The sequence below is a fragment of the Egretta garzetta genome, unplaced genomic scaffold (assembly GCF_000687185.1).
Source record: "Egretta garzetta isolate BGI_Z169 unplaced genomic scaffold, ASM68718v1 scaffold589, whole genome shotgun sequence".
NCBI lineage: Eukaryota > Metazoa > Chordata > Aves > Pelecaniformes > Ardeidae > Egretta > Egretta garzetta.
In genome coordinates this window covers 1,657,541-1,682,220 of record NW_009266282.1, presented here as the reverse complement: position 1 = coordinate 1,682,220, position 24,680 = coordinate 1,657,541, and the positions used below count along the sequence as shown (strand labels likewise).

Sequence of the window (24,680 nt, the reverse complement as noted above, 5' to 3'; positions counted from 1 at the left end):
GGTCACAGGCATCTTTTGTATAGTTATATGAATTTCAAATTTCCAAAAATATGTTCCTTTCAAAGCTCCTTGGTATATTGTACTGTCAGTATTACTAAGAACTCCTTCTTACAAACTACTTTGACGCTCTAATGCAAAATAAATGTTATGTACACTTGCCCTCCTCATTGGCCTTCTTATTGCTCAAAGATTTCTTTCGCATACGCTAGGCCAATTTATAAGCATTTCAAAGAACTTGAAGCCCACCATTATTGACAAGTGGCACTTTCCAAGGGTCCATGCTACCCACTTCGCAAGTGTTTCTTGCCAAGCAAGTGTGATACTTACAGCCTCTTCAGATTGTCTCTTGTAGGATTTCACCTTCATTTGCAGCTTGTCCACCAGATCCTGCAGCCTGAGAATATTCTTCCGGTCTTCCTCAGACTGGAGTGGTGGGTAAGCGGGGAAGAGAGTGAATTATTGGTTTCTCCCCACCAGCTGAGCTTAACAATTCCCCTTGGGGATGCTGTCTGCAAGATTTGACTTGCTGTGGGAAAACTCTGTCAGCCCAAGGAGGCCTCCGGCCTTACCTGGTAGGTCAGCTCCTTCACCCTCCTCTCATACTTGCGCACACCCTTCACGGCTTCAGCGCTGCGCTTCTGCTCAGCATCAACCTCCCCTTCCAGCTCTCGCACCTGCAATGAGAGGCCCATCTTTGGAGCTTCCCTGGTGGTTACTTACGTGACGTGCTCACCCGTGCACGAATACCAGCCCTACGCACTCTGGCCTCCAGCTTCTGGATTTGCTTCTTGCCTCCCTTCAGAGCCAACTGCTCGGCCTCATCCAGACGGTGCTGCAGGTCCTTCGCTGCCAACAGGGCTGCCTGAGGAGAGCAACGGGTCAAAGGCATTTGGGGTCTGGAGGCTGTCTGGGGAGAAGGCACTCATCTTAAGCAGTGAAAGGAGCCCCCGACTCACATCCGTGATGGCTTTCTTGGCCTTCTCCTCAGCATTGCGGGCTTCCTGGATCGTATCCTCCATTTCACCCTGAATTTGCATGATGTCTGTTTCCAGCTTCTTCTTGGTGTTGATCAAGCTGGTGTTCTGTGCAAAGAGCAATTGCAAGACTTGTGTTCTGAGGCCTGCAATACCAAATCTGCAGCCTGAGCCACAGGCTTGCAATTCAAAACCTGGAATTCTTTTTAAAATGGTTCTTTACAGGATGTCAGTGGTAGGATCAGGTGATGGGCTCTGAACATGTCTTTCCTTGTGGAGAGCAGTAGAGCGGTCATTCTAGACCATTGTCCTGTCCTCTCCTCTACTAGAGAGCAGCCCTCTGTGTTGGCTGAGCGTCAACACAACTGCTTTTGCAGCCCAGCCTCACCTGGGTGTGGAGGAGCTGCACACGTTCCGTGGCATCCAGAAGCTCCTGCTCAGCCACTTTCCTCGAACGCTCTGTCTGCTCCAGGGCTGCCCGTAGCTCCTCAATTTCAGCCTGCAACAGGTTTGCTCTGCGCTCCACCATGGCCACCTGCTCCTTCAGGTCCTCCTGTGTCCTGAGAGCGTCATCCAAGTGTATCTGGGTATCCTGTAAAAGAGGCGAGAGACATTGCAAGGTGGCAGTGGGTGCCAAAACTGTCAGGAAGGCTTTTAGAATCATAGAACCACAGAATGCTTTAAATTGGAAGGGACCTTTAGAGGCCATCCAGCCCACCCCCCCTGCAGTGAGCACGGACACCTTTAACTAGATCAGGTTGCTCAGAGCCCCGTCCAACCTGGCCTTGAATGTTTTCAGGGGTGGGGCCTCTCATCTGGTCAATTTCCTCATCTTTCTCTGCTATCTTCCTGTCAATCTCAGACTTGACCTGGTTGAGCTCAAGCTGGAGGCGTAGGATCTTCCCCTCTTCATGTTCCAGGGAGGCCTGAATAAGAGAGAAGCACCGTGTCAATAAAAGGTTTGTTTCCTACAGCTCTTCTCTTCCAAACTCCCTCCTGTACAGAGAAATGGGACTATTTTTCTCTGGATGATGTGAAAACTGAGGCCTTGACTTTCCTTGACAGTCCCAAGCTTTTCTCTCTCACACTGCTCCTCAGTACCCCTCTCTGGAAAACAGTAATTATGGGCATGTACCTCAGCTTCCTCCAGAGCAGCCTGGATTTCCGATTTCTCCTGGTCAATCTGCTTCTTGACTTTCTCCAGCTCATGGATCGCCTTTCCTCCCTCGGCAATCTGCTCCGTGAGGTCAGCAATCTCCTCTGTGGGAACAAAGAACAGCGGCATGGTCAGGCGCACAGCCAAATGGGAAGGGCCCTGCCACAGCAGGGTGCCAGGCGTCTTTGCAGACCTTCAGGCACAGACCCATGTGGAGTGGTGGTGAGCGGTGGGGAGTGAGAAGGCCCTGCCAGGAGCAGAGGGCCAGGGACTTACGCTGCAAGTTCTTGTTCTCACGCTTCAGCGTTTCCAGGTGATCCAAGGACTCCTCATAGGCGTTCTTCATCTTAAACAGCTCCGTGCTGAGAGAACGAGACTCCTTCTGGGAGGCTTCCAGCTCAGCCTGCGTTTCCTCATACTTCTGCTTCCACTCTGCCAGGATCTGAAGAGAAACGGGGCGTGAGTATGGATGTGGCAACCAGGAGGGGAAGCTCTGCCCATGAGCCCCAGGTCTGGAGCCCAGAAGACCTTGTCAAAGTTCTTCTGCTTCTTATCCAGAGCTGCGCAGGCAGCATTCGATCTCTCCACGTCAATCATCAGGTCCTCCACTTCATTCTGCAGCCTCTGCTTTGTCTTTTCCAGGGAGGCACATTTGGCATTGACGGCTTCAACGTGTTCCTCTGCATCCTGCAGGCGCTGTGCCAGCTTCTTCCTGGGAGGGCATAAGCACAGGCCCAAGTGAGGAAACAATTGGGAGCCTGCAGTGTGCAGCCAGTATGTTTTACACAAGAGCACACTTAGGCACTTGGTAGTGTGTGATCCCCATTTGCACAGATGCATAGGACCTCTCCCAGCCAGCCACTGTATTTCGATGTCTGAATCTTGGGCTATAGCAATCCACTCCCTGCTCTTCATTCTGCTATTCACACTAGCATGTCTCTGCTCTTCTGTGTCTGAAGAGCTTTGCTGCTTCTGCTTTTCCCCAGTGCCTACCTGCTCTAGGTTATACTGTCTTTCCTCCTGGCACCCCACCCAAAAGCAGAACTTTGACTTCTTCCTGACAATATCACAGTGGTCTTGTCCAATTTCCATTCTTAGTCTCTACCAGCTTTCCCCACATTCCTCACGTACTTGGCCTCCTCCAGCTCCTCCGTGCGCTGGATAGCGTCCGTCTCGTATTTGGTTCTCCACTGGGCCACTTCGCTGTTGGCCTTGGACAGGGCACGTTGCAGCTCCCCCTTGGCTTCCTGCTCCTCCTCATATTGCTCCCGCAGCAAGTCACAGTCATGGCGTGCTGACTGCAAGCCATGGGCCAGAGCATTCTTTGCCTAACGGTAAAGAGATTGCAATAAATAGTAGCTGTATCCTGGGAAATTTTCTCTTACTGGCACTGAGACACTGAAATATACCCCAAAGAAACAATGATTAACAGACTGCATGGAAAAAAAAAAAAAAACAAGGTCTGAGGTACTGCAAAAACCTGGGCATCCTGCACTGACAGAGCCTAGATTACATGACCTAATGGAATGTTTTGAACTTTTAATTAGATCACCTTTTGAACTCTTGAACACTGCAACAGAAACAATGTAATGTGAAATATTTATTTCATATGTAACATGAAATATCTTCACCTTTATCTCTTCCTCTAGTTGCCGCTTCAATTCTTCAATCTGCTGGGTGAAAGCCTGTTTCCCTCTAGACAACTGAGAAATTAAAGCATCTTTTTCCTCCACCTGGCGTGCGTATTCTCCTGGAAAAGTTTGAAATTAAGAAAATATTTTACAGCCAAGGGAGTTATTTAAGGGTTTTTCCCTTTTCCAAACTACAGATGGAAGTGCTGTACCAGATTCTGTCTGCAGACGAGCTCTTTGAGCACTGAGATCACTGATCATGCGCTGATTCTGCTCCTCCTTTGTTTTAAATTCACTTAGCTGATCTTCCAGAGTGCGGCACATCTTCTCCAGGTTTGCCTAGGTGTCAATCACAGATAAGAAAATACGATTAATATCTCAAATCTGCTTTAGTTACAGTAAGAAAAATGTGTCCAGAAGATAGAATTTAAATATCTGGGGACTATGTGCATACACCAATAGCTCTATACATTAGATTTGGGAGAACAGTTAATTAAGATTAAACACAATTCTTACATTGTTTTCAAATCACTAATAGAAGTATTTGAGTACCTTGGCTTTGGAGACAGACTCCATGTTACTGGCCAAGTCGTCAATCTCCATCTTCAGCTCACTCTTCTCCTTCTCCAGCTTCTGCTTCACTCGTTGCAGGTTGTCGATCTGCTCCCCAAGCTTGCCCCTCCTGCTTCTTCCAGGCGCTCGCTGATCTCCTCTAGCTCCCTCGAGAGGTCAGCCCGATGCTTCTCTGCTTTTGCCCGAGAGGTTCTCTCTGCCTCAATTTCCTCCTCCAGTTCCTCAATACGAGCCTGGGGAACAGCAGGGAACCTTCACACCCAGGCCCTCCTCTTACCTGATGAATTTCTGAAAAGTGGAAGGGAAGCAACAGAGACTTGCCTGCAGCTCCTTGATCTTCTTCTGTAATTGCATGCCCAGGGCTTGCTCATCCTCAATTTTGCTCTGGATCTGGCTGATTTCAAAGTCTTTCCTTTGCACAAAGCAGACCAGGTTAGAGCTCAAAGAACAAAGACAAGTGCACCCACCCAGCACTCGGGTGCCCCACAGAGGTACTTACTTCTTCAGTTTTTCATCCAGCTGCTGCTTATCATTTTCCAAATCCATGATGCTGTCATGGGCCAGCTTGAGGTCTCCTTCGAGTTTCCTCTTAGCTCTCTCAAGGTCCATGCGCAGTTTCTTCTCTTGCTCCAGGGACCCTTCCAGCTAAAAAGAACAAGACCATCAGTGCCCTGCCAGCCAGGTCTAACGCCATGCCTGTCCTGTTCTTGCTGGATGCCTGGGGGCTTACATCGTCCACTTGCTGCTCCAGCTTGGTCTTAGCTTTGGTCAGAGTATTGACTTTGTCCTCTTCTGCCTGCAGGTCATCCAGTGTCTGCTGATGGGCCTCTTGGAGGGCTTTCTTCTCTTTTGTCAGCTTCACAATGGTCTCATCCAGGGCTGCCATCTCCTCTGTGAGGTTTTTCACCTTTGAGAAGAATGGAGCAAGTGCAGATAAAGGAATGCCATACTCTATAACAGAAAACAGGGGCTTTTTTGCAAGAGGGACATCTGCCTCCTACCTTGTTTTCAGTGGCATGTTTTTCCTTCTCCACTTTGGCCAATGTTAACTCGAGGTCATCAATATCTTTCTTCAGCTCTGAACATTCATCCTCCAGTTTCCTCTTCTTGGCTGTCAGCTCAGCATTAATTTCCTCCTCATCCTCAGCCCTTTCAGTCACTTCTTTAACTTTGGCTTCCAGCTGGATTTTGGTTTTGATGAGCTGGTCACACCTTTCCTCAGCATCAGCCAAAGCATCAGCTTCCTGGTGGGAAAATTTTTAGGGATATGTCTTTTGAGGGAATATGGAGAAACTTACCTTCATAACTTAGAGTTCGGGATAGCAATTTTGTATTTAAAAATTTCATTTATGTTCCAACAGAATGGAATATAATATAGAATTGATTTTATACTGTTCATTTTGAAACAGACAGTTTCAAAAGCTAAAACCAAATAAAATTCTTTTCAATCTACATGAAGGCCTGAGTATTTACATATTACGTATAGAGTCCAATACTATCCCATACTAGCACACATTAGAACAAAGGACATAAATTTGGGTTCAGTCATAGGAATACCTCCCACATTTATGAATTGCGAAGTGATAACCATATGCCAAGATACATATAAATACCAAAGTCACAGTCATGCTCACATCATTCCTGTATTTCTCTTTTCACCCCACTGTCTTTTTTGAGCAACTGTGTCTGATGTAGATTTCTATCACCACAGCCCAAATAATACCCAGCATCTAACAGCCTTTGCTCTTCTCTGAGACCCTCATCAGCTAAGAAGAAATGGAGTTGCTGGAAAATTTGTCTCTAGGCTTTTTTTGCAACAGATATCCTGTGGTATGTGTTATATTTTGTCTCAAGTTTCAGTCTTGCAGAAATAATATGAAGGAAAAATGATAATTTTAGCAGAGTGGATTTTTTAATCTTTTTACAGTTTAAGATTTTTTTGAGATTGGGCATATAAATTTTCTCCTGTGTCACATACACTGCATAGTAGTATACAGTCTTTTCTGTTCTGTGAATGATTTAATTTAGAAACCACAGCATTACAATACCACAGATGTACCACATAAATTTATGTGATCATTCTGAGTGATTTAGAAGGGTGAGTGAGAATATTAAATTCTGTTTCTTCTCAATTAGTTCAGTATTACAGCACAGTAATGTCTGTAATAGTTAAGCCCTTACACCAGAAAGAAACAAGTTACCTTGTTTAATTGGAGAATAAAGAGAGGAAAGAAATGTCCTCTGAACTTGTCCTAAGAATTCCTAATCAAGTGTGCATAAGGGTAGGCTTACTCAGTTTTGGAGACGTAGGAAAAAAATGCTAGAACAAATATTATACTAATACAGGTAATGTTTCTTGATTGCTCTGATGCAGTTCAACTGAATGTAAATGACAGACAACTCAGCTTACACCACGGAAAATTCTCACACATGTAATATCTTGACTGCAGCCTCCTGGCAATTCTTATTGAAGCTACTTACATTTTTAAGAGCACCACTTAATGAACGACAATTTAATTTCATTAAATTGTAGTTTCTATGTGTCTTCTGAAAATGTTGTAAATATCAGCCTGATCATCACAGTTCAGTTAGGATGAGGCGCACTAGTGGTACTCACCGCCTGTACTTGGAGCTGCAGATCATTTTTCTCCTGCACCAGTTTCACCATTTTCTCCTCCAGCTCCTTCCTCTTTGCCTCAGACTTTGCAAGCTCTTCCTTGGTTTTCTCAAACTCTTGTTTCATGTTGGCCATCTCCTTCTCAGATTCTGCACTCTTCAGCAAGGGCTTGATCTTGAAGAACAGCTTCATCCAGGGCCAGTGCTTCACGTTCATGAATGCACGAATGTTGTACTGGATGCAGAAAATGGACTCCCTGAAAGGTAAGTCAAATTAATATTAAATATTTAGACCATGATGACACAATAAGCCAAATACAGTGAACCTAATTTGAAGAAATATCTACCTCCTCTCCACCATTCTCTGGTACTCCACTCTCATCAGGTAGCCCCTGCACCTGGCCTGTGTGCGGGTGATGAGCTGTGCCAACTTCTCGTCCCTCATCTCCTCCAAAAGGCCTATCAGCCCAGCTTTGAAGAATACCTTTGGTAAGAACAAGAATATCGGTGCAGTATATGTGCTGCTTGTTCAGTGTAGCCCAGTACCCTGTCTCCCACAGCAGATAATATGCGAAATCAAGAGAAAGAGCAAAAACAGAAATAAAGTATGTAGTGATAGACCCTCTTTTATATCTCCAAGTTTCCAGTTACCTGAAGTTGAGGAACTATAATAGACATTTTTCCTTTGATTTTATTAACCCTTGATTCTTTTATTCTACAACTTTGTCTTAAGTTAGGAACCTTTAATTAAATCATCCTATGGCAATGAATTTCAGTTTTATAAGTACCTAGTTGATTTCATTTAAATACACTATTTGATCATTTCACATACTAACTGGAGAATCTGAGTATCATTCTCAAGCCATGCAAACCAAAACCACACAGTACTTGAAACAAACTGTTCTTGTACCTTGGTGTGACCGAATTTGTACTGAGTATGGTCGATATCAATTGATCCAAGAAGTTTCTCACAAGCCTTCTTGCTGTCAATGAACTGTCCCTCTGGGATAGCACTGGCATTTAATACTTTGTATCTGGGGGAGAAAATGAAAGGACTTGAATTGGACTCGATGATCTTAAGGGTCTTTTCCAACCTAAATGATTCTATGATTCTATGAGTATAAAGAGGTCTGTTGTTGAGACCAATTGGCTGGTACACTGCAAGAAAGAGCCTAAGACCTGCTGAGAACACAACAGTGCTGCTGAACATAAACTTTAGAGAAGGCTTTAGTCACCAGAGGTGAAACTTAAATTTCACAAGCTACTCAAGATGGACAAAATGATACAGTAAGGGGAAGAAGTCTGACCTCTGTTTAAAATCTGCATACAGGACTCTGTTGGGAAATCCTTTCCTGCAAATTCTGATCCCTTCCAACACGCCGTTACACCGCAGCTGGTGAAGCACCAGTTCATGCTCCATGGCACCTAGCAATCCAGAGCACAAATATATCTATAATCTGTAATACAAAGGGGAACAGCTGCACCATACTGAAAACCTTCTATATGTGAGTCTTACCAGGTGTTTTTGTTTCATTTGGGATGATGCAGCGTACAAAATGGGGGTGGGTGCTCCGCAGATTGGTCATCAGCTTGTTTAAGTTCTCCTGGGAGAGTCATTAACAGAAGTTTATATTAGCAAATGTTATTTGCTATAAGCTTCAAGTCTTCTGAAATGAGATAATGAGGTATCAGAAAAAAATTAGCTTCCAGAATCATAAACTGAAGTCCCCTGCACCAGCTTTTCTGACTTCCCACAGATCCTTGTTGTTATTAACTTAATGTATATAATTCTTCTGATTAATCTGTTGGAAAAATCATACTCTTAAACATAAAATTTTAATACATTTAACTGAATCTAGTGGAATGCCTTCATTAGAAATTATATCTTCTTCCATTGGATATACCCAGGGAGATAAAATGGTACTTCTGTGAGGCAGTTTGAAGCATACTACAATAGGTATTTACGATGGGTCATATGGAACACACTACACAGAACCTTCCTGTTTTCCCCACTGAAAGCAAAATGAACAAAAATGACAGGCTGAGTTTTATATGTCTAGATTAGAAGTTTGTCTTGTAAGGTAAGATGAGAATGAAGTGAGATGAGAATAAGGTGAGATGAATCCCAAACTTGTTTTGTAATTAATATCTATCTGTATACTTATTTATAAATAATTATTGCCTATAATTAGTGGAAGGAAGCAGGTGCCTCCAGAGGACATCTCAGACTATGTACATTAAGCAGCCAAAACATTAAGATGTCTAAACACTAACATGTCTAAACAAGAGGAATAGTGGAAGAATGTTTGAAAACATAATGCAACCCAAATGCAGCAAATAATATTTCTCCCATAACGTTACCTCTTAAAGTCTTATGGCCTTTAAACATAGGCCCATTACATTATTTTTTGAATGATACAATGCTGGCAATAATTTTGCATTTTCAAGGCCAAGGCAATACAGCTATGATTATTTTTCTTGGGGCATATGCACACATGCCCACATCCTGTTTTAGAGCACTGGCTAGAGGCTATCGGGTGATCAAAAATCGTATGACAGCAGATCTGTAGAAGAAATTAGGCTATGTCAAAAAGGGAGTCCTAACAGAATGAATACAGTAATAAATAACCTCAGGAGAGACTAGGTATTTCACCTGGCAGAAGTGTATGGAGCAGTCAGGCAGCAAGACTTGGTTATGACAGAGAACTGCCAAGTATCTGACATCTTAAAAATCCATAATGCAAGGAGTAGTGGTATTTCAACTATGAGAGATTGATCCCTGAATCATGGAGAAAAACTAGAGATATAAATGGAGTGAAGAGGTCATCCTCCAGATGCGCAGAATGTTGTTAAAGGGCAATAAAAGGTTCCAAAGCTAGAAGTGGGCATCTGAAGGAAATGTGGTATATTTTAGGAAAATTTCGGAAGTTTTCTGTATGACATTCTTCTGTCTGGAAACATCTTGGGACAAATGGACAAAAAGAAAATTTGTGGAATGGAGTATAAGTAGATTACAGTGGATTTATTCCTAGCAAAATATGGCCCAAGACCTTCAGGGTCTAAGTCAATAACTAAGCCAAAAAAAGACTAGCCATTTCAAATGTGGGTTTACTCCTCATTTTAGGAAGAAATGGTGAACTCTCTACTGTACCCGGAAAAGAGCTGAGACAGTCTGGAAGGAAGAACCCTTCTTCTTGCCACCTTTCTTGCCAGCACTAGCCTCTGCAAAGTTGAGAATAAATAAAGCAGGTTTTAGATTTCTCCTTTTGCCTTTTATGTTCTTTTTTGTAATCTGTACATCAGTGAAAATACAGGATTCCTAGAACCAACCTGCTTCTGCTCCACCATAGTTGGCAAAGAGTAAGGCCAATGTTTTCAGTGATGATTTCTGGTACAACCCAATGACAGTTTCGTTCAGGGGGTCCTTGTTCTTCTCAAGCCAGCCAGTGATATTGTAGTCTACTGTTCCAGCATAGTGTATCAGGGAGAAGTGGGCCTCAACCTTCCCTTTGGTAGGCTTGGGCTTCTGGAAGTTGTTGGACTTGCCCAGATGCTGGTCATAGAGCTTGTTCTTGAAAGAGGTGTCAGTTGCCTTGGGGAACATGCACTCCTCTTCCAGGATGGAGAAGATGCCCATGGGCTGGAAGAAGTGTACAAGGGAGACAGATTGTAACTTAGTTTTCATAGCAATAATAACCTTCACCTAGGCAGAGTAGTGGAACACAGACCGAGATACACATTAGAAAAGATTATTATTCAATTACATTTTCTGCTAGAAAGTGAGAATAAACATATTGATACTTACTTTTTTAAGCACCAAATGAATCATAAAAATTATTGAAAATTAATTTAGTTTGTGTTGAGAACGTGTTTTATAAAATCAGAGCAATACCTTCTTCAGATGTCTTAGACAAACTGAACATGAGCCAACAATATACCCTTACAGCAAAGGCAGCCAACTCATCCTGGGCTGCACTAAGACTGTTGCCAGCAGCTTAAGGGAGGTGATCCTTCCCCTCTACTCAACTCTGCTGAGAAACATCTGGAGTGCTGTGTCCAGTTCTTGGCTCCCCAGTACAAGAGAAACGTGGATGTAGTAGCGTGAGCCCAGTGACAGGCCATGAAGATATTTAAATGATTGGAACATCTGACATGCAAGGAGAAGCCAAGAGACATGGGACTGTTCAGCCTGGAAAAGAGAAGGCTCTGGGGGATCTTAACAATGTGTATAAGTACCTAATGGGAGGTGATAAAGAAGACAGAGCTAGAGGCTTCTCAGTGAGAAGATGGAACAGGCATGAAGTGAAATACACAAAATTCCATTTAAATAGAAGGAAAAAAGCTTCTTTATAGTGAGGGTGGTCAAAAGTTGGAACAGTTTCCCCAGAGTATCTGTGGAGACTTCACCCCTGGAGATATTAAAAATTCTGTGATTCTATGATTCTAGCTACTTATCATCCTGCCAGCTACTGAAATTTTCATCTCATGTGCAGCGCGACTGCCTTCTCATCGTCAGTCGAAAGATGCACATGTAAGTGTGGCTCCATGCTGACAGTTATGTATGTCCATCTTCTATGTTATTTTTACAAATATATAGCTATTCTGCTGCACAAGCAAAAGCCTGTTAGAGCTGAAAGGTGAGGAGGACACGCTGACTGGGAAATTGACTCTAGCTGTTTTGGAAGAACACTCTTGTTGGGAATTTAACAATATTTTGGCTCTTGAAAAGAGATCAGTACATACTTGCTGCCAAAAAGTGGTGTGAAATCTCCTGATCTCACTTGACAGGAAAAAAAAAAAAGCCTACAGGGCAAGGTACTTTGAATAACACAAGCTGAATATTTGAATATGAACATAGAAGATCCCTTTGAAAAATGAGACTGAGTAATTATAGAATTTCCATGCATGTAATGCATTTGAACAGGAAGGATACCTTCTCAATGAGCTCAATGCAGGCAGCCAGGTCCATCCCAAAGTCAATGAATGTCCATTCAATTCCTTCCTTCTTGTACTCCTCTTGCTCCAGCACAAACATGTGGTGGTTGAAGAACTGTTGCAGTTTCTCATTGGTGAAGTTGATGCACAGCTGCTCAAAGCTGTTAAACTGGAAATAAAATAAAAAAGACCCATATTTGCTAGATGCAGCAATAATTGCAAAACCTCATCCTTTAAAAATAAGGAAGGCAGTTATCTTGGCTTCATGGTCAAGTCTGGTTTATGTCTACAAAACAAAACAGAGAAATGCGTCAAAGTAATTGCCCACAAGGAATTTTTTTTTCATATTGATGAAAATATGAAGATAAGATATATTTCCTGTATACTCTGAGACCAAATAACAGGGATAAAACCCCCAAACTTAGGCCTATCATGATACACAATTTTTATACTGTCTTGTCCTTGATCATTTCAGCCAAGGAATTTTTCTGATTGGACCATTCTGTACTTTTAAGTTTGCACATCTTGAAATAAGACAAGTCATTTTTTACTTCATGGCTAAAAAAGAAAAAATGCTGCACATAATTATGTGATGATGTTATGTCTTCTTTAAAAATATGTCTCAGAGTGATCATAACATCCAGTTGTCATTTCCAAACAGCTCATACCAAATCTTTGTTACTTACATCAAAAATCTCAAAGCCAGCAATGTCCAGGACACCAATGAAGTACTGTCTGGGTTGCTTGGTATCCAGCTGTTGGTTGATACGAACAACCATCCACAGGAACATCCTCTCATAGACAGCCTTTGCCAGGGCACCTACAGCATTGTGCACCTATAAGAAAAATAAATGCCTGGAGTTGCCATACAGAGCAGAAGAGAATCAAAAGGATTCAAAACATAGTTCCATGCTACCACGTTTCTTACCTGCTGTGCAGTTTGACCTTTGGTCACAAATTCATTCCCAACTTTGACTCGGGGGTAGCACAGTCCCTTGAGCATGTCAGCTGAGTTCAGACCCATCAGGTAGGCAGCCTTGTCAGCAACTAAAAAGACAGAGGAAAAATGAAGAATTCAGTGCACATAGACTTTGAATCCTGGAGTATTCTCTAAAGGCTTCAGGGTTCAGATTTCTGTTCTTTGAAATCTTTCAGTAGATTTTCATAGAGGGAATCCTGGTAACATCAAAGTCATCATATTAAGCTTTTCTAAAAGAATGTATGGTTGAAAATCTTCACTGAAGCATGTAGAACGTAATTATCTTTTCAAAAATCTTCTGGTACAAAACTGAAAGCTACAGTTTGCCAGTCTGAATATTTGTAGTACATGCGTAGCTCAGGACCTGCAGTGACAATAGTCAGCTACTGACCCACATTCAGGTGATCAAACCCACCCAATATTTAGGGTGGAACACAGAGTTCTCTTTCAGATCCAGAGTCTACAACCTTTTCAGAGCTTTGGTCTCCGGTGTTCAGTAAAACTCACTCAGTTTCATCCTTTTACCTGTGGTACTTCCCACCTTCTGCCAAGTCCAAGAGCAAGACTCCAAAGGCAAGAGGAGCCATTGCTCAGAGAGCTGGGGACGTGGGTTGTAGGTCCTGTGCCAACAAATACACCTCTCACACCAGAGTTCCCTGAATGTCTGACAGGTGAGGGTGAATGGAACATTGTCCCCATCCTGTTAGAGCTGAACCACTTGGCTGTTTCAGAGTTGCAAGCTGTATTCCACCAAAGGTATTGCTAACAAGGTTACAGGAAGGACAGCCATTGCTCCCGACTTCCTGGAAGTGTATAAAGGACAGTTTAGAGTACCAATTGTTCATGGCATAAGATACAAAAATCCTGAGATTGGGGAACTTGATATGCTGAGTAGAGGACAAGGGATAGGTTTTCTCTGGCTTACTGTTTTCCTTGGGATCCTCAAGTCCAACAAAGAACAACTTTTTCTGTATGCCACATCCATACTGGCTTACAGAAGGGTTAATTATTGAGTTTGATAATACCTTCTGTGCCATCTGGCTCTGCCTGCTCCTCTCTTGGTTTCTGCTTGAACTTCAAGTTCCCGTAGTGCATGACAGCCCCTGTCAGCTTGTAGATGGCTGTCTTTTCATCAGCAGTGAAGCCCAGGATGTCAATGGCACTCTGGTAATACAATCAGCAAAGCGAAATATTTGCATGTTATGTGATATATGACCTGTATATATTGACCTGTTCGGTAAGTTACTTACATCTGTAGCCATCAGTTCCTCCTTGTCATCAATGCTGGGAACAGTGATCTCGCCTTGACTCACAAAAGGGTAGTCATAAGGGTTGGTGGTGATGAGGAGCATTTCTGAAAACAAAGAGGATAATGGGTTAAATTTCATTGTTTTTATAATGTAGTAAAACATTGCTCAGTGATCTTCCTCCAAATAGCTCAGTGATGCCTCTTACCAATTAGCTCCGGCTTCTTGTTGGAGGTGATCTGATAAAATATGTGGTAGCTTCTTTCCGCCTTGAGCTGGAAAGTGACCCTGGACTTCTCCAGAAGGTCTGGCAGAGACAGCATGACGGAGTTAGCACAAGTACTAGGGAATATTCGAAGGAATGGGATCAGGCCAGGAAAGTTGCTTACAAGTTTCAATGTCAGCAGAAGCCAGTTTGCCTGTGGCCCCAAAGTGGATTCTGATGAATTTGCCCTGTTAAAGAGAACAAGCAGCATTTCAGCAGAGATGCATTTCAATGCCATCTCCTTATGTGAGAATACCACCAGCCCGTCACCACTGTTATAATGAGGAGGCATTTTGTCCAAAGCAACAACTTACAAAGCGTGAGGAGTTGTCATTCCTCACGGTCTTGGCATTTCCAAAGGCCTCCAGCAGTGGGTTGGCGCTGATGATTTGATCCTCAAGCGTTCCCTGCAGGATGATAATTATTGCTGGTTATCCTTCCCAAAAATCATGTCAGGAACACAGAAAAGCATTGATTCAAGCCAGAATCTATTAATTTACCTGCATTTTGCCAGACTGTTCCTCCTTCTTCTTCTCCCCGCTGGCTGCAATTGTTGCAAAGTACTGGATGACACGCTTTGTGTTCACAGTCTTCCCTGCACCGGATTCTCCGCTGTCAAGCCAAAGAGAGAAGCAGAGAACGCGTGGTCAGGCAGGAGGTCCCCTGGCACCAGGCAGCCCCACAGGGACCCGAGCAGGGCGTGTACGTACGTGATCAGGATCGACTGGTTCTCGCGATCTGGGAAAGAGGCAAGAATGAAAGATCGTGTTAGCAGCTGACCTGGGTCACACTGAGCTGAATGAGAAGTGAAGCTGTAAATGTGAGCTGGGGCTTTTTCAGGAAGTCCAAGAGTACCCAACTCCCTTCCAGGCCCTACAGTAGTAAGTATAAGCCCAAATGGGTGCATAGAGCTGTCAGAGGCATGTGGTCCTGAGAGAAACTGTGCATCCACTTGCCCTTCACACAATTCTCATCAAGAAATCTAACCAAACTGCCTATCTGTATTCAAAATAGAGGATTATGTGGAGTAGTAACTTTTTCTTTTCTATCAGTGGAAAAAAGTAACAAAGTGAGTCAGTTACTAATTCTGCAATGGGACACTGTAGAATTTTGTATGATAAAGTACAAGTAATATGCAGTGCTGGGTGCATGCATGCTTCTGGGTCAGTTGGACTTGAAATTAATTCCTGAATAACTCGATCAAGTTCTCAGCCAAACATCTCTGTAGTGTTTTTAGCTGGCTTGTCACTTGCTCCAGTGAGACCAGAGGGGCTTTTTGGTTTAGATTGCTGTGAGGGAGGTCAAGCACTCACCAGTCAGCATGAACTGATAGGCATTGTCAGAGATGGAGAAGATGTGTGGAGGGGCCTCCTGGCGCTTCTTGCCTCGGTAGGCCAACACCACCTCCGGGTTGTACACCGGCAGCCACTTGTAGGGGTTGACAGTGACGCAGAAGAGACCCGAGTAGGTCTGCGAGGAAGGGAGGCAGCACGTTGGCTTCCACGTAGCCTGGCAGAGCAGTTCCTCCAGCTACCCAAAGGAAGACTGCTGCTGGTACTTACATAGATCATCCAGGCTGCGTAACGCTCTTTGAGGTTGTACAGCACAGCGGGTTCGTGGAGGTGGGTCATCATGGCCATGTCCTCAATTTTATCGTACTTGGGAGGGTTCATGGGAAAGACCTGATCATCCTTCACGGTCAGGGTCTGCCAAGGAAAGGAAAGATTTGTATGTTGTATGTAAGCTAAAAGCTCAGTGTGGGAATCAAATGGTGTCCTTCAGCCTTGTTTTTCACTCACTTCTCCACCTTCAGTCTTGACGGTGACCTTCCCTGATTCCTTGCTCTGTATTGTTCCTTTCACAAAGGATTCTTTAGGATGAGCCACAAAGACCGATGTCTTGGCATCGAAAGGCTTGTTCTGGGCTGCAATTCTCTCCTTCTCTGACTTTCGAAGATAGGGAGCCGCCTCCCCAAAAACAGCCATCTCAGAGTCTGCAGAAGCCATGTCTGCACTTTACTGAAGGTGCGTCAGCAGAAGGCCCTAATGGGGAGGAACAATATGGCGCTGAGTATTTACATCTATTATGTAAGGTTGGGAAAAAATTTATATCCTGTGCCTTGGTTTCTCTTCATATGAGTATTTGGAACACCTAATATGAGCTAACTAAACACTTAATTTTTATGTCAACTTAGAAAATAAGAGGCTTTTGTTCATGTAGTCTAGGTCTTCAAACATTTAGGAGAACAACTCTTAGTGTCTTTTCAGAACTGTGGGTTTGGTGCTTTGAGAATACTGTGTCTGTAAGATAAGAATGAATTTGCCGAGCAAGTTTCACTAAGACATCTCTACTAGGAATGGAAATACAGTTAGGCCCTTTTGTTAAAGGGATGAACAGTGAAGTAACATTTCTGAAAAACTGTAGTTTAGGTGACGTATGTTCTCCGAAAACACTGAACCTGTGGGACATTTACCTATTAAATATAATGGTAACAGAAAGACAATGGGAATTTGTTGTATGCATTTGTCATTTTTCAGTACAATATCTAAATAATTTCAGCCCCAAAGTTCTGACTTGGGTGAAATAACATTCAAGCATTGAAATTGGAATTGTCAAGCCTGTATTAAGATCCCAAATAAATACTTAGTGAAAAAAATCTAGGAACAGATGAGTTCTCAAAACTTTAAAAAAATAGGAGTATTTTTTCAGATGCTTTATTAAACATGTAGGTAAATTTAGCCAGCTGCACTTGAAAATTCTCTAGCCACATTAGTAAAATTTATTCCCTCTTTATTCATTAAGCAATTAATATATTCTGTTTATAATGTTTTATATTATAATTATACAAATAAATATTTGTATATTTATTAATTCATACATTCTCAGGTGGAATGCAGAATTTTGCACTTTTCCCTGTTCTGCTCATCCTGCTCCTGTTCTACTGCTGCCACAGCAAAGATGGGAAGCCAGCACACCTTGATCCTGCTCAGTGAGTTAAGCAGAAGTGAAGAATTTCCCCGTGGGGATTTTCTGGTTTGCCATCGGTGGTCAGAGACCTCAAAAGCAGCCACTTGAAAACCCTGGGCACCCCACCACCTTCTACTGTAGTCACACTAGGTTTGAAACAGAAATCCTACCCAAAGGGATCTTTCTCTGCCTTCTAAGAATTAATAAATCAGGTTCTTACCTCTCGTGACACCAGATGGGTGGCTTGCAGGCTGGCAGCTGGTCAGCACTGTAAAACAGAAATGGCAATTCCCTACTTGCTGCTGCACAGAAATCTAGAGTGAAAATGTGCAGGTGTCTTGAAAGCAGATTTAAAGCCTGAGATGAGAAATCGAGTGCCCTCCTGGAAATGAGCACTGAAGGCAGCAGGAAACTAAGGGCATAATTGTCATTTGACATGACTAGATATAATTAGAAAATCTTGATGTCTTACTGACTATATGAATACATCTATAAACAATCTGACAAGGGTGTTAAGGAGGGAATCTGGACTAGTCAAGGCACTTAGAGAACTTGGATGCGGGACTTATGGATTCTATTGCTGGCTTTCCCACCGACTCACTGTATGACCCAGGGTGGATTGCTTGGTATGTCTGCACCGCAGATATCCCGGCTGTACAATAGATAAAACAGGATGTTAAAAGATAAATTAGCATTATTAAAAGCTTTTGGCAGTTGTGATGGTAAAATCCTGAAAGCAGAGGTGCAAATGTACAACAGTTCATGAGGGTTACAGGCACAGCAGGATGGTCAGCCAAACGCCACAGCGGTGAGAGGCTGGGTTCTACCTGGGCTTTTAAGTTGGTGCCTCTGGCAGAGATGTGAGGCAGCTTCAGGGATATCAGGAAGAGTGTGTGCACACACACACAGAGGTATGTGCATGTCTGCCTCTCTATACACACTTCAGGTTGCAAATAAGGGGGAGATTCTCCAAGAAACGTTGTTGTGACCCTGTGCACCACCTTGTTCTACAGGAGGGGTTATACCTGCTCAGAATTCTGATCTGCTGGTCAGTGCCAGTGAGCGAGAGATGCTCCCTTCTTTTGCTGGCAACTTCTTAGCTTATTCAGGTGTTCCCATGCTTGTAACCCTAGTAGGAAAGATAACTCTGATGTAGTAATGGCCCCTACAGGGGTTTTTTCCTACCTACAACTGATAGGAAAATCCTCTAGTCAGCCATACCTATACAAATAATTGGACATATGCACAAACACATCACCTCAGCATGCAGTCAGATGCTCTGCACCCAACACATCCTCAGTCCAGCACTTCCATTTCATCACAAATATCTTGCACACATACACATTTGCACAGTTCAAAAAGCCACAGTGATACCTTTACCAGAGCATCGAGGTGGCATGCCTGTACAATGCTGATAGAGTGGGGGGAAGGGGGATTTGCTGGTAGTACAGGAGAGAGACTGATCCAGTTTTAGGAAGAGAGCACTGTCATGTGAGCTGCTTTAAATCCTGGCAGATTTAAACACATTCTTCCCTTGGTCATTGGCATTTTGGTTATTAAAAGAGCTCAGTGGAAAACACATGGGCAAAGTTAGAAAAACGGTGCATGGATCTAATGTCATATCCAGCATCAGGCAATGTCCTGTGCTTGTAAACCCCGTTGCAAGGGGGGATGCAGCACTGCAGTGCCCACCTTTTTGGAGCCCAAAGACAGAGCTCACTGCTGGGCTCTATGTGCAGGGCATGAGGAGGCTGATGGAAACACCCTGCTCCCTGCCCAGGAGAAGCCCAGACCCAGCCAGTGGGAAATGCACAGGGTGCATCTGAAGCCCTGCCTCTCTGGGGAGAAGGCACCAAGGGGTGCTGGTGGGGACACCTCCCTCCAGCAGGACCCAGAGTGCAACTGCACTCCTCAGCATGGGTCCGGCAGGCATTGCTCTGAGGGGCTTTTGCAGCTGAGTCCCCAGGGTGTTGGGGTGCAGTGTGGTGTCCAGCAGCTCAGTGGCTATCAGTCCTGACCAAGGAGAGGACAGAAAGGGATGTCTGAAGCCTCTCCCAAGGCATTAAAGCTGGGGATTTTCTTCCTCCCAGGTTGGGGAGGGAGATCTGGTCTTCCCTTCCCAGGGAAGCTGGAACATCTGCACTGTAAAGGCAGCATCATCTGGCAGCAGCAGGTTAAGTATTAAGTAGCTGCTGTTGCTTTTCTCTGGGGGTCTGCTCTCAGTGATGTGTAGCAAGCCTCTCTTATGCAGTGCTGTCAGGCTGGGACAATGTGCCCTCAGGATGTGCCAGGAGCCATATGGAGAGTCTAGATGAGTGCGCTAGGCTAGACAACCTGACTTAGGGGACTGAAAATCTTTGACTTCCCAGTGGTCAATGACAAAGCCAGTCTTCTCTGTAGAGCTGTTTTGGGGGTTTTGCTGTTGTGTTGTCAATGATGTGGAGCCAGCTGTGTAATAGGCAGAGGTGAGGCACATGGCCAGGCAGATCTGGGCATGCAGGCAGCCAAGGGAAGGTCTAGCTTGAAAGAGAAGTGGCCAGTGAGCTGAGGTGTCTCCAGGTGCAGACAGTTGCTCAGGAGTGCTTTGGGCATTGAACTTAGTGTCCATATGTCTCCATAAGCCAGTGTTAGAAACCTAAAGGCTTTTTTTTTAAAGTGGTCTGAATCTCAGCAAAGGTTTGTGAAACAGGGCAAGCAATGAATGAGAGGCTTTTATCCAGGTGGCTTTTGAAAATCTCCAAGGATGGGGACTTCACAACAGCTCCAAGAAACCTGTGCCAGTGCTCACTCACAGTAAAAAAGTGTTTCCTGATTTTCAGAGGGAACCTCCTGAGTTTGAGTTTGTGCCCATTGCTTCTTATCTTTTCACTGGTCACCACTGAAAAGAGCCTCACTCCATCCTCTTTGCACCCTCCCCTCAGGTATTTATATACATGGATTTGATCCCCCTGAGTCTTCTCTGCTCCAGGCTTAACAGCCCCAGCTCTCTTAGCCTTTCTCCATAGGAGAGGTGCTTCACTCCCTTGGTCATCTTAGTGGCTATTTGCTGGACTGTATCCAGTACATCCATATCTCTTTTGTACTGGGGAGCCCTGAACTGGATGCAGCACCCCAGGTGTGGCCTCACCAGTGCGGAGTCAAGGCAAAGGATCCCCTCCCTCATCCTTCTGTCAACTCCTTCTAATGATGCCCAGGTCACCATTCACCTTCTTCGCAGCAAAGGCCCGTTGCTGGCTCATGTTCAGCTTAGTGTCCACCAGGATCCCCAGTCCCTTTTTGCAAAGCTGCTTTCCAGCTGGTCAGCACCCAGTGTGTACTGCTGCATGGGGTTGTTCCTCCCCAGGTGCAGGACTTTGCAATTTCTTTGCACTATTGGACCCAATATTGACCGCTGGGTTTTGCCTAACCAGTACCTAACTGGCACACTACCCTTAACATTGAAAACACTTTATGTCAAATGGGCCCTAGCAATTGCAGAATCGCAAAGACTTCAAGTCTTACTGCCATGTTTACCAGTATTGCTAATTGAGTTAATTAAATCACGTGTGGACTTCCAGCTAAAGACCCATTGTGACATTAAAGCAAAGCAACTGAAGTGTGCAGGCACCTCCACATTCACCCTGTAAACTCCATGCTTTGAATACAAACAGGGCGAGATGCCTGTAGGTTCAATATAATGTCCATGGAGGTAAAACAAATGCTATCTTAGAGACCAAACCGTTTTCCATCTACTTCAGGGACTTAGCTTCACTATCTCAAATATCAGACTATCCTGTTCACTGAAGCTAGTCTCTGCTTGATCCTTGGAGGAGAATCTGGGTGGTAAGACTACCAGACAGCAGGATCCGGTTGTAATAATGGTTCTGGCCCATGTTGACTGAAGCTGTTTTCAATACAGGCCCATAACAGCCATGTAGAAATAGGCATCCTGCAGGTTGAGGGTTAGGAGCTTGTGACCCCGTTCAGAAGAACTAGCATCGTCAACTTGAAGGTGTGAATCTGGCAGTTTTCCAATCACCACTTTCCTTGATGCAAATAAATGGCAGCTATAGAGCTATTCCACTGAAATGGGAAGGAGCAGATTTCCTGTCCCCAGAGAAGAAGTTTCTTCCCCAGGGAAGAAACTTTCTGCCAATCTATTCTCCTTGGTCTGAGACTGCAGACCTTGGGCTCTGACAGTCCAGGCATGCTATGTCTGTGGTGACCTCTTTAGGCAGGAAAGAAACCTTGCATACAGAAGAATGATACAGGATTTACACACGAGAACTCAGAAAACTGCAAACATTCACATCCTACAGGGAAGTCTGGGAATGCTGCCTGATTGCTCAGGGTATAGAGGTTCTTCAGGACATACTGTCCCACCTAACCCTGCATCAAGTGCTGGAGGAGGTCCTACTTTGGCTGAAGGTTTCTGTGGGCATGTGCAAATCCACAATGTGAATATATATGCTGGCTTAAGTTCAGAAAAGAAGAGACTGTTGATGCTGTGGATCCCTAATTTGAATTTCCGTGCCCATCAGAAGTACTGACCTATGTCTACATTACTAGTTCTGCATTAGTACCTCAGTACCAGTATAAACCCCAAAGTTAGCATAATGTGGCTAAGGGTATGTAGGCTTTGCTTGGTATCCTGGAGTGAAATCTCTGAAAGGTGCTTGACATTAATCATTCAAGAGTCTGAAGGGATTACTGAAATCTAGCAAAATTCTCCAGAATGCTGTATATGGAAGTGTGGCCCTCAAGCTAAGAACAATTTGCATACTGAGTTCAGCTAAACCTTATATACGTTACATTGAATAATACTGCCTCCATCATGAAGCAGCATTTATAGATGATGCCAAGCATGTCTGCTCAGTTTTCCGTCAGCTTCACTGTAATAGAAAAATAATCCTGGTGGCTTAGACCAGCAGGGGTGAAGTGGCTTGACTGAATTCAGCATTAAACAGTCCAGTGTCATTCAAACTGAATATCAAGGCTATTCCAGAAACTCCTCTGGAAGAACCAGCATTAGAAAAACTCTTTCAGACAGTCAGAACAAGAAGATAAAATGTTAAAACATTGACTACTCTTTCACTCGAAAACTCCAAATTTGTATCTATTTCCTTTTCCCCCCTTTTGCATTAACTAAATAAAACACGGAACTTCTCATTCAGTGCTTTCAGTAGAGGTTTTCAAAACAGCTTTTTGAAGAAAATTATGAGCTAAAGCAATGACAGCTGTACCACCATGCGTTGTGAATACAGGTAGCATATGATCTCTCAGGGAAAGTCTACAGGGGAAAGAAACCTGACAGCTGGACTGCGCTTGTGGAGGCTGGAAGAGGAGGCAGGAGAAAGTGCAAAAAAAAGGTTGGGAGAATAACCCAGCATTCATTGTTTTAGTGTATGACATAAAGCTCACAAAAAGAAAAGTGAAGTGTTTGGTCAGTTGGCATAAGCATTCCTTAAAAGGATTCTAATCTACTGAGTATCTGCTTTGGGTTTGTTTTAATTTATAAAGCCCATCTATCCCACCCAGGTATCATTTCTATGACACTGGCACAGTGGCATCTTACAAAGTTTCTGACAAAGCAGCAGTCTCTAATGTGAAGTAGATGATCCAGATTTCACTGTAGTTTAACTCTGTAGATCCCAGAAAGTTACATTGGGGAAAACTCTGCCCTGTTTTCTTGTATCCAGGTGCAGCCAAGGAGAAATCTGTTCAGAAAGGGATCTGTTGAAAGAAGTGCAAGTGCCTCAATGTAAGAAGAAGAATGCAATGTTTCCTGCCAGACATTAATCTTCTGTCAATCCTATTTTCATCTCTGCAGGGCTGGACTCCACTGGGACCAAAAGCAAACCACCGCACAGTTAAAAGAGAAGTAGCAAACTGAAATCCATCTCTGGATACAGACGTCCTGCACAGCAATGCGGTGTTGGCAAGGCACACATTCCCCATGGAGGAGAAAGGTTTCAATCATGCTGAAAATAGATACTACTTGAGACAGAGATCAGGCAGCTGCCTCCCTTTCTGCCAGCCCTTAAGATGTGTGTTTTCTTCTTCCCATCCCTGTGGTTAGCTGAGAGACAAGGAGTGAGAAGGCATCTTTTTGCTAGGCAGCAGAGCTGGACGGGAGAGGGGAGGCAGACATGCCAACAAACAGCTGTATGTCAGCTGGTGGGAACCTCCCTTTCAGGGAGGTGTTCAAGGTCATCAAGCTCATGAACGGAAGTCATCAGAATGTACCTGTATGGCAGGAGGTTTTGCAGTAGGAAAAGGAACCTTTTACTGTAGTCTGGTGATCCCCAGTCTTTCATCCTGGGAGCTACTCTCAGCCCCCCTGCTCCTCTAACTAGAACAGGCTGTCCTTCAGGAGGAGGGACTTTGGGCTTGTGGTGGATGTGAACATGAGTGCTCTCACTGCAAACAGGACTAACCAAGTATCATGCAGTGTTAAAAGTATGGTCAGCTGATTGTAGGAAGCCATTATCCCTTTTGCTTGAGGCTGGTGAGTCAGCACCTGAAACAGTTTGTCCATTTTAGGGTCCCCAGTTCAAACAGGGTGGGAACTAATGGGAGAGGATCCAGCAGAAGGCTAGCAAGATGAGCAAGGGTCTAGAAAACTTGTGCCATGAAGCGAGTTGGAGGGCATGGTTAGTCTGAGGAAAAAGGGCTAATGGACATGAGGGGCAGTTACAAAGACAATGTGCCAAGCTTCTTCCATGAGTAGCAGACAATGTAACAAGGGGCAATGACCACAAATTGTTGCTTGAACGTCGCCAGTTAGACATTAGAAAAATTCTTGAGTATTGGGTAATGCAGAAATGGCACTGGCTACCCGGAGAGATTGTGGAGGCTCTATCCAAAAAGCTTGGCTAATCAAAGCCATTAATGATCTGACCAACATTGGCAATAGATCTGCTTGAAGTGGGAGACTGAACTAAAGACCTCCAGATGTTCCTCTGCAACAGCATTTCTGTGGCTTTAATGTAGAGGTTCTCTCTATCCATCCAAAGTAGACAATTGCTTAAAGCTGAGCAGGGAAGGTATCTGCAGCTTATGTTTTGTGCTAAGAAATTTTCCTGGAGCCCTGAAAAACAGCTTTTCTCAAGTGGACCACTGGGCATGTGTCTTTGATCTCACTGCATTGTTGGAGACAGTTAATTCCATGCAACTTGTCAAAGCATATCCCTCCAGAACACCAATTCCAGAATACAGCTTCTCAAGTATGTCACCTGGAACGTCCTCAGCAGCAGAAGGTTTTGGTAGCTGTCAGTTCTTGAAGAACAGAGTGACATGAAGGCAGAGTCAGAGAACCGTGGAGCTCAATGGGGCAACAAAGTGCATCACATCACATC

General features: G+C 44.0%; 1 pseudogene; it reads right to left on the bottom strand.

Moving 5' to 3' along the window:
- Positions 1-327: 327 nt before the first annotated feature.
- LOC104133815 lies at positions 328-24,680 on the bottom strand (annotated as a pseudogene).